The sequence below is a fragment of the Chiloscyllium punctatum genome, chromosome 35 (assembly GCF_047496795.1).
Source record: "Chiloscyllium punctatum isolate Juve2018m chromosome 35, sChiPun1.3, whole genome shotgun sequence".
Classification (NCBI taxonomy): Eukaryota; Metazoa; Chordata; class Chondrichthyes; order Orectolobiformes; family Hemiscylliidae; genus Chiloscyllium; species Chiloscyllium punctatum.
The window spans coordinates 62731479-62743119 of record NC_092773.1 but is presented as its reverse complement, the minus strand read 5'-3'; the positions used below and the strand labels follow the sequence as shown (position 1 = coordinate 62743119).

General features: G+C 38.3%; 1 non-coding gene across 1 annotated transcript; it reads right to left on the bottom strand.

The window, feature by feature from the left end:
- Window positions 1-2969: 2969 nt before the first annotated feature.
- Window positions 2970-3043, bottom strand: trnat-cgu (transfer RNA threonine (anticodon CGU)). Its single transcript has one exon. It is a non-coding gene; the product is annotated as a tRNA-Thr (tRNA).
- Between the last annotated feature and the right edge of the window lie 8598 nt (window positions 3044-11641).

Genomic DNA, 11641 nt, shown 5'->3' with positions numbered 1-11641 from the left:
AGATTTGTGAAGGCAGCAGAATATAGTAGTTAAGAAGACAAGTTCGACTTTATAAGTCAAGGCAAAGATTATGAGAGCAGGAATATCGGTGTCACATGTCGAAAAGTTCGTGAAGAAAGCATTTGGCACGTTTGCCTTCATTAGTCAGAACATTGATTATTGAAGTTCACATGTCATGTTCTGGCTGTACAGAACATCAGTGGAGCCACATGTAGAATATTGCTGACAATTCCGATCACCTTCAATAGGAAAGATATTGTAAAACCTGAAAGAGTGAAGAAAAGATTTACAAGGATGTTACAGTGTCGAGAGGGCTTGAGTTGTAAGGAGAGAGTGTTTGAGCAGGGGCTTGAGTTGTAAGAGGAGAATGTTTGAGCAAGGTCTTTTCCCAGCAGTATTCCAGGCTGGTGTGTAAACTTGTAGACATTTAAAAAATCATGACTGGGGTTGGATCGGTGACTGGCCTAGGCCTTGTTTTTACCCAGGATGGTGGAATTCAAACCGAGAGGGCACAGGTTTAACGCATTTTACACGGACACACTAAACACGGGACAAAGTGTGATAGAGAGATATTTGGATTTCCAACAGACATCATCTCAGCTTAGTCTTCGATTTAAAAAAAAAAGGCATGTACTTGGTGAAAATAATTTGAAAGGTAAACGGTGAAGAGACCGTTAAGGATATAAAAATTGAGTGATGTTGAGATGAGGACTTTTGTGAGTAAAATATTGACCAATGCAGTATTAAGTGGAGAATGAGATGTTTGCAGGAATATTCAATACTGACCCTTTTATTTAAATTAGATATTGCAGGTCTCTGGAATACAGAGGGACCTGGCTGTCCTTCTTTGTGGATCACATTAACATGTTCTGCCGGGGACACAACTGATTAGGAACGCAATAAGTCTTTTAATTTATTTGTTCAGCAATGACTGGGCCAACATTTATTTCCGCAATCCTATCAGTACTTGAGACGGGGAGAGCCTGATCGAAATACTGCATTTCATGATGTCTTTTTTTGGAGAAACGAAGTGTTGCAGTTATCAAATTGCAGCTTTCTCTTTTCCTTTTCACCCTTAATGTTCAATATTCAGTTGATATCAGAGAATGCAGAGTTTCTCCAGCAATTACGCTTGTGTTTTAGATTTCCTGCATCCACAGTTCATCTTTAGCTCGCAACTTGAATGATCTAATTTTATGAGGAATGGAATGTTGCAAGCTGTCAAACATGTGACAGAAGATTCAAACTGAATGCTGGCAAGTTCATCATCAATTTTCCGAAGCAGATCAGCTGAGTTGGGAATAGAGTCAAAAAGTGTGGTGCTGGTGAAGCAGCATCCGCGGAGCAGGAAATTCTATGTTTCGCGTATAGGATGTTCATCAGGAATTCTTGAATCGTCGATTTCCTTGCTCCTTAGATGTTGCCTGACAGGCTGTGATTTCCAAGTGCTACACTTATTGACTTTCATCTTCAGCATCTAAAGTTGTCATTTTCTGTTGAGGTGCGATACAGTCAGGTACTGTTCCTGAGATGTAATAACGTGGTCGTGATGACAGAGTGAATTTGTAGTTGAAAACGTATCTGTGAATCAATATTATTCTCCCGCTCCCACTCTGCCAAGGACAGGCTGATTCAATGGAGCTTGTTGTTACAGCCAGTCAATTTGACAGCTGTGCATTTGGCAGGTCGCAAAAACGTGATTTACCAATGCGGTTTCGAGACTCGAATACGATACGGAGACTTTCGGTCTTGGGTCTGCCACGGCCTGAATTTGAAAGTGGGTTTTGCATGTTTGCATGTGTACAGTCGGTGTAATGTATATTTGTGTCTGAGAGTGTAACCAGTTTTATTTTCTGATGGGTTTTAAAAGTGAAGCGATCAACAGAATGTTGATTTTCATTTTTCTTTGATAATGTAAATCTGAACGAAAACATGAATTGTTGGAGAAACTCAGCAGGCCTGACAGCGTCTGTGGAGAAAACTGAGTTAAAGTTTTAGATCGACAGATATCCGTTACTTATACATTTCTATATTATAAAGCTGGGAAATTATCAGTCTTATCTGTTGAATCAGGATTTTTATCAAAATATCTCAATGACAGACAACCGTCACCTTTATAAATTCAAAAGGACTTTATTGACTGTAATGCTGTTTCCGTTGCTCTCAGCTGGTGAAAGGCTATGCTGAAATGATTGCCTTCTTTCGTTTCTCTTCTCTCGGTTTGCAGCAATGTCTAATGGAGAATTGGTCCTTTCAGTGTCTAACTCAGCATGTGTCTCCATATTTCTCTCTTTGTCTCACCCTCTTCCTGTTTCACATTCTCCGACACTCTGTCTGTCCATCCAGCTCATTACCTATTTCAGCTCTATGAAAAGTCTGACATTTCGTGACTGTTTGAGTGTGGAGCTGCTGAGAGGCTTTTTGTCCACTGACTGGAGTGCATTGAACTGGGCTCACATTCTCCAGATAATGTGTCTGCCACTTCAAACCAGGCAAGGCGACACCTCTTCCTCAAACAATTATGACAGTTTCGAATTCAAAATAGAATTCCTAATCCACCAGGATAAAAAACAATTACACTACAAATAAAGGAGCACAACGATGTATATACTGTTGGTTTAAATGTATGAACGGTGACATCAGAGAATGTGAGTGAACAGCTGGTGGTATCTCTGCCATTACCACAATATTCCCCGTCAAATCTGCAGCGTCTCCTGCCTCGTATCGTTGTTCCGACCGAACTGGGAATGAAGGAGGGGGAATATGAGATGAGGAGAAGCAGAAGTGCTTGTGGAATAGTGGAAAGAAACCACAGATATAAGTAATAGTTCGGAATATAAAAAAAGTGGCATTCACTGGTGGAACTTAACCTGGATCACCAAATCATAACAGCGTGAAAGTCCAAAACGACAATGAGTGAGTTTCGTGAAGACTTGAAACACCAAAGCCCAAACATGAACGCAACAAGTAGGCACCGCTGGGAGTTGAACCCAGGATTTCCTGTTTACGAGACAAGCGCTTTAACCAACTAAGCCACGGCGCCACAGCAAAACTGCCCTTACTCATCTATATGTGAAGTTGCTTAACCACTTCCTCACATGTGTTTTCGGATCAATGTTGCGAACAAAGATTTGCAATCAATACTCGTATTTTCAAATACAAACAGTTTAAAGCTGAAAATTCTTCACTGAAAAGGCACAGAAAAACATAATCTCTTCTTGTATTCAATTAATACTGGTAGTTTCACCTGGTTAAAGTGACAGGAGAAAGAGGATGTGTTCATTCTATCGGGGCCCATGAACCACGTTAATACAAACAGAAGGGACCTCACATCAAGAGGAACAAGATCATTGTGGTTAATTGACGAGGTACAATGTGTAAGTAAGTATAAACATTGGGCAGTAAAAGCTGACCCAATGGCACCGACATTGAGGTTTGCACTATCAGTTCCGCGCTCACTTTTGCCTTATGCCTCCCAGGCATCGTTGTCTATCGCTTTATTTTACTGTCTTCGTCCACGTCTCAACTTATTTCAAACGATTGCAGATGTCTTATAGGAACCTTTAAATTTTCGAAACGGATTCCTGGAGTATAGTTGTAACTCAATGAGAAAGGATTCACTGCATATCCAGAATTACCACAGTGATGGAGGGGATAAATTACTTTCCTGAACCTTTCAACTCCTCAGCACAGACATGCTGCCAGGACACCGCTCGTGGGGAATTTCCAGGATTTACACTCAGCGACACTGAAGGATCAGCGAGATACATCCAACTAAGAAAGGTGATATGATTGGAGGGGCATTTGCGGTGGTCGTTTTCCGTGTATCTGCTGCCTTTGCCGTTATATACGAATGGAAACAATTACTGACAGATTCCGGCAGGATCTGGGTGTGTGCTCTGCATACAAGCAAGAATTTGTTTTCATTCTAATAATTCACAAAAAGAGGAAAAAAATCTTCATTACTTGAGTGGGAATTATATCCAGGTCTGTGCGATGCAAATTAGGACTCCTTATCAGGGAACTCCTGTGATGCTGACCGTAAAACTTACAACCTGACTTGTAGACAATAATGTGTATGCCGTTGACTCCATAACAAACTTCAGTTGAAAAGTTGCTCTCTCCAAGTTTCGAAAAAGTTCATATCATTGCAATGGATTTCACTGTGAAGAAAGCGGAGCTGTGATAATCTGATGTTTAGCAGATGTACTGCAGGAACGCACAGAACAGGCTGGTGGTCACAGGGCCTCATTTTGACGCGCTGGTCTCCGGTGAGCGGGCAGCACCAATAAGGGTGTCGTAACACTCGTCTGATTCCAGATCCCGGGCTAGAAATGACCAGAGATTTCTCGCTGAACTTGTTCAGGGTCTTGAAAGGAAGAGACCATGACTCAGATTAGGAACGTACATTTCATTGGAGTGGATCATTTAATCGCGTAGAGACTGTGAATACAGCAATGGAAACGTCCAGCAGACATGCAGGCAACACTGAAGGGGGCACCTGAAGACGAATGTGTTCAATTTGCCAGTGAAAGGCACTGCTTCACAAAGTGTGATGTATTGAAATAAAGTAGTGACGCTAATTCTCTTTGCTGGTTCTTCACCTTGGCAATCTTGTATCCCCCCGATATAAATGTCTCCATTACATATGGAAAAGATGATAGGAAGTCAACGGTGGGTCGGCCCTGTTGTGTGATGGATAACACGTCTGAATTTGAATCAGTCTAATGTAGTTTTCAGTTCTACTTAGCTCAATGGCAGCATGCTGCTTTGTTGAAGTCAGTCAAAACTGGATTTATAAATACATTAAGGGCAAAAAAGAGTCTGTGAAGAGTACCGGGACACCATAAAAATCAATAAGTCCGTCTCTGTTTGGTGCTGCTCGAGATGGGGGAGATATGAAACCTGTGCTTTGTATGAATGCTTACTGTGGGGAAGGGCATAGAACATAGAACATGGAAGAGTACAGCGCAGAACAGGTCCTTCGGCCCTCAATGTTGCGCCGACCTTTGAACTATTCTCAGCTTATCGCCTTACAAAATACTATCATCACACATGTTCTTCTCCAAGGATTGTTTAAATCTCCATAATGTGGCTGAGTTAACTTCACTGGCAGGAAGAGTATCCCGCGCCCTTACCACTGTCTCAGTAAAGAACCTGCCTGTGACATCTGTCTCAAATCTATCACATCTCAATTTGCAGTTGTGTAGCTTCGTACAAGCTGACGTCATCATCCTAGGAAAATGACTTTCATGTCTATCTATCTCATCCTCTGATCATCTTGTATGTCTATATCAAATTCCATCTGAGCCTTTTTCTTTCAGCTGAGAACAGACCCAAGTTTCTCAGCCTTTACTCATGAGGCCTTCCCTCCAGACCAGGCATCATGGCGGCTCAGTGATTAGCACTGATGCCTCATAGCGCCAGGGACCGGGTTACAATTCCAGACTCGGACAACTGTCTGTGTGGAGTATGCACATTCTCCCTGTGTCAGCGTGGGTTTGCTCCGGTTTCCTCCCACAGTCCCAAAATCTGCAGTTCAGGTGAATTGGCAATGCTCACTTGCCCGTATTCCCATGTGCATTAGCTGGGGCAAATATAGGAGAATGGGTCTGGGTGGGTTTATGTTGGGAGGGTCGATGTGGACTTGTTGGGCATGGGAGAACAAGAACATGGGAGAACAAGAATAGAAGTATATATAAAAAAAGAGTGACAGAGTTTGAGATCACAAGAATAAGAACATAGGTGAGTAATAAATATGTGAAGAGGGATATAACGGAAGAAGAGAATATGAGAATGTAAGAGAAGGAGAACATAAGAAAATAAGACCAGAACGAAACGAAAACATAACATCCGAACAACATAAGAGAATATGTACAGATGCAAATACGAAAACAAAACACAAGTGAGTAAGCAAATAAGAGCGTGAGACCGTGAGAACAACAGTGAACAAAAATATAAGGGAACAAAAATATCAGACTATTAGTCAATATATGAATAAGAACAATAGAGAATGGGAAGGTAAGACAATGATAATGTTAGAAAATTTGAGGAGTTACATATGCAAATAAGAACAAAAGGGAAGAAGGTGATAAAGTAAGAAGAACCTATGCGAATAATAAGATAAAAGAATGACAACATACGAGTATAAGAGAATAAGAAAATAAGAACATTTATGAATATGCAAATACGAATATAGAATAAAAAAGCATGAGATTTAAATCGAAAAAACAATATAAGTGAGTAAGAACATAAGTGAGTACAAAAATAGGAAAAATACCGGATTGGAACACAATGGAATAATTAAACAGGAGAATAGAAACAGAAGAGCATTAGAGAATATGCACATGAATCAGAGAATTACATAAATGGAAAATACTAAAATAAGTGAATAGGAACATAAATATACGAGGACATACAAAGTACAGTTGAGTTTAAAATGAAAGAGTATAAGAACGTAGGATGTTACGAGAATAAGACCTTCAGAAAACAAAAGCATAAGTGCTTTAAAGAAAAAAGAAAAGGATTACATAAGAGAAAATAATAAGAACAGAAAATAAATCAATCGATGTGAATAAGAACATAAGAGAGCAGCAACATAGGAAAATAAAAGAAAAAAAACATGAGAAAACACACAAGATCATGAGAGATTAAAAAGGAATATCAGAATTAGAGAAAAGCAGAATAAGAATGTAAGTGAATAAGTAAATAAGCTTATTTATGATTAGAAAAAGAAGAACATAAGAGACTAAAATCAGAAGATTAAAATAGAATTCAAAGTAATTGACTGAGAACATAAGTGAGCAGACCATAGGAACGTCAAGCAGTAAGAACACAAGAGAGCATAACATGGATAATCATTAGAATGTAAGCATTCGCATCGAATAAGAATATTAGAAAAAGCGAATAAGAGAATTTTAACGTCGGAGAAAACGAATTGACGAGAATAGGAATACGTGAGAATGCAACATAAGGCAATAATAAATAACAGCATAAAAACGTAAGAGAATAAGGAATTTAGAGATGAAGACGGTACTACTCCAAATGAATAACAGAAAAAGGGAATGTGGACATAAGAGAATGAAAATATTTGAGAATAAAATAATACGACAGTAAATTAGGAAAAAAAATAAGGGAATGAAAAAACGACAACAGTGGATAATAAGTACATTAACATTGGAGAATAAGAAAACAACAAAATAAAAATGTAAGTTAATAAAGAAAGGGAATAAGTACAGAAGCAAATCAGAATGTAAGTAAATATGCAAATAAAACACAAGGGAATAGGAAGGTACATTAATAATATCATAGGTGAACTATAACACAAGGGAATAAGAGCATAAGAACATGTGCAAATATTCAGGTAAGAAAGTAAGAGAATGAAAACTCAAAAAAAGACAAAAACAACATATCTAAAGACCAATATAAGATATCCAGAATATATGAACATTTTAGAAAAAAATAACACAACAGGATAAGAGCATATGAGAACAAGAACATCAGAGCACTAGCGATTAAGAACATGAATACTCAATTCAAGACCAAAACAATAAGAATAACACTGACTGATAAAATAATACAATAAGGGCATAAGGGGAGAACAGAAAACAGAATATCAGAGAGGAAGAACATAAGAGACTAAGAACACAACAGAATAAGAACATAACATAATGAGATTATAATGGAATACGTACAATAGCGACTTAGAAAATAAGTGTCTCATTGAATAAGAACAAAAAAAAGAACATGAAGATAAGACAGGATAAACATTAGTGATTAACAAGGTCAGCGCATAAGATCTTACGGGAATAAGAAAATAACACCAACATAGCATTTGCGAACACTAAAATGAGAACACGAGAGAAAACCAACACAAGACAAGAACAGAAAAAATACAGATGTTAGAGCAGATATAAGACAGTAGGAACATATGAACAGAATAGAATAAAACACAAGAGAATAAAAACACGCAAAGAAAAGAACAGACGAGCATCAGAGAAAAAGAACATCTCTAAAATATTTCATGAGCAAAGAAATAAGAACAAAAGTGATTGGTAAAATACGCCCATAAAATCATCGGGAAGAATGAAGGGGAGTAGAAGTGACGAACAACATAAAAACACAGGAGAATAAGAATAGGAGTGAAAAAGAATATAATATAATGTGAACATAAGTTAAACAGAAAATAAGAAAATAGTTGAATAAGAACACAGGTGCGTGTGACCACAAGAACAAAAGCGAATTAGAATACACGAAGATAACAGAACATAAGTGAATATACGAATACATATATAAGGGAATGTGAAGGTTAGATAATAAGAACATGGGTGAATTCGAACATACATCAATATGTGAATTAGAACATTAGAGAATAGCATGGTGAGTAAATAAGAACCAAAGTGAATGACGAGTTAAAAACATACGAGAATAAGGGAATAAGTACTTAATCTCATTTATGATCATGAACTTAAATGCATAAGATATAAACATTTTCGAACTGAAGTGAAGAATCATATAAGTGAATAAGAACATAACCAAGCAGAAACATAGAAACATAAGAGAATAAGAACATTGGAGAAGAAGACCGTGAATGACATAATCAGAACATAGAAACATGAATGAATAAGATCATGACAGTTAGGCCGTAAGCAAATAATACAATAAGAGCATAAGATTAAAAGCATGAGAACATGAGAAAATAAAAACAAAACAGAGGAAAGGTATAGCAGTAAGAGAACGAGACAATAAGAACATGAGAACTGAATAACACAACAATATTAGACAATAACAACCTAACAGAATGAAATATGAAAAAGACAATAATAGAACAGGAGTCCATGAGAATGGAACATAAACATTATGTTCATTACAAGGAACATTACAAGGGGGCATAGCTTTAAATTAAGGGGGGGGTAGATATAGGACTGATGTTAGGGGTAGGTTCTTCACTCAGCGAGTCGTAAGTTCATGGAATGCCCTGCCAGTAGCAGTAGTGGACTCTCCCTCTTTATGGGTATTTAAGCGGGCATTGGATAGATATATGGAGGATAGTGGGTTAGTGTAGGTTAGGTGGGCTTTGATCGGCGCAACATCGAGGGCTGAAGGGCCTGTACTGCGCTGTATTCTTCTACGTTCTATGTTCTAAACCATGATGCACTGATATAAGCGTCTTTGGCGATAAAGAGCAGAGGAAACAACAAAGGCTGAGTCGAAACCAGAAACAATCACCAACCAGGAGTGTTCTCTCGCAGTCGGGGAGCGCTTCAGTGGTCCAGGACATTCGGCTTTGAATCTTCAGTTGTCCATTCTCCAAGGCTGACTGTGAGCTAGGCAAAAATGACAAGTGGCCGAGCAGAGGCTGCCAGCCAATTTTGGTACCCATGGGGATGGCGTCAAGCGTAAACGTGGGTTCACGTCACACTACAGGTGACCTCACTACACTAAGATTTCTCTCACAAACATGCATACGAGTGCACGCACATGTGCACGCGCGCACATAAACACATAGGCGCGTGCATGCACACACACACACATAGCCACAGACGTGGACACTCACACAAAATCTCTCTCACACAAAAAGCTTTCCTTCATGCACGCACACATATATCCCCACACTCAAACCCACGCACGTACCCTTTTAATAACATATACCCCATTGCACACATATACACACACGCTCTCATGGACACTCACGTGCCGACATACACACCCATATGCACACACTCACTTTGTCTACCCTGCACTCACACATATATAATTTCTTTTGTATGATTTTGTACTTGCTGCACAACATTTTATTTTACGAGAAAACTGCATTATTCATTTAAGATTCTGAAAATCCCATTTTAGAAATGCAATCAGTCTGAACGAACATTGAGACACATACTTTAACCTTACAACTTCAATGCATTATCTGTTCTGCAATGGTTCCTATTTTCAAAACTATGTTTATCATCTAACTTTTTTTTAAAAATCTGGGATTTACATTTGAAGGAACTGAAAATAAATGATCATTCCGAATGATAAAAGCCTAAGGCTAATTTTGTTTAATATTTAATTCCATGACAATTCGGTCTTGTTGCTTTAAATTCTGTGTCTTATGATTCTGGTCCACAACCACCTGATGATGAAGCAGCGCTTTGAAAGATACTGCTTCCAGGGAAATCTGTTCACCTACTAACTGGTGTTGTGTAATTTTAACTTGACCCAATGCGAAAATAATAGAATAAGCACATATAGAAGCCAGCGAATAAGAGAACAAGAATTTTCGAGATTATGAAAAAGAGAATATTAAATGTTGAGAAAAGCGTAAGAACAGAATGCACAATGACCAAATAAGAGATTGAGAACATCAGATAATAAGTGCATCTGGTAATAAGGTAATAAGAATATAAGAGCGTAAGAAAGTGAGAAGAGAAATGCAAAAGAGGTTAAGAAAAATACGAGAATAAAAATAGAAAAGAATAAACTCTTAATACAATGAGCACTCCCGAGAAAAAGCTCATAGGTGAATGAGAAAATAAGGACATAAAGGAAGTAGAACGTAAGCGAATATGCCAATAATAACATAAGCGTACATGAATTTAAAATAAGAAACACATTCAAGTTTAAAATGTAGGAGGACAATAGCAGAGGAGAGTAATGGGATTAGACCTTCAGATAAATGAGACAGAGCATTTATGAATAACAAAATAAATGCAGAAATTAAAATCATAGGAATTAAAGAGAAATCAATATAAGCGAAAAACTACGTAAGTGAGGAGGAACAGAATAACATAAGAGAGCATGCTCATAAAATGTGATGGGGATGTGATGGCTTAATTGTGTAATCATTGGACTGTAAATCCAGCGAACCATGACAAAATGTGAAAGTTGATTTCAACAAATATTTGGAATCAAAAATCTAATGACTGCTCTATATCCATTGCCTCTGCTCGAATTAAAAACGCCATCTGTCTCACTAATGCTCTTTAGTGAAGGAACTTGTCAATACTTTACTGGTCTGGCCTACATGTGACTCCAGCTCCGTAACAAAGTGGCTGACATTCAGCTACTCGCTGGGCTATTAGGGATGGGCAATAAATGCTGCCTCACCAGCGATGCCCACATCCTCATAAAGAATAAAGAGAAAACTAATAAGACAAAAACAACATAATAGAACAAAGCTTTAAATATAAGGACGAGAGAACAAGATAACAAGAAAATAACTTGAGAAAACCATAAGACGATTTATGATAATGAAAAGAAGAATACAAGGAAAAAGGGTTTTGGAGAAGATTTGTAGCTCGGGGGCTCGTTTTTGTGGTTCTGTTCGCCGAACTGGGAATTTGTGTTGCAGACGTTTCGTCCCCTGTCTCGGTGACATCCTCAGTGCTTGGGAGACTCCTGTGAAGCGCTTCTGTGATGTCATCAGTATAAGTGCCGGAGGAAACATCACAGAAGCGCTTCACAGGAGGCTCCCAAGCACTGAGGATGCCACCTAGACAGGGGACGAAACGTCTGCAACACAAGTTCCCAGCTCAGTGAACAGAACCACAACAATAAGGAAACAGAACCAAAAAACTTCAGATATATGAACAAAGGTGATAAAGAATATATGTGAAGCGGCGTATAGAAACAGAAAATAGTAAGAACATAATAT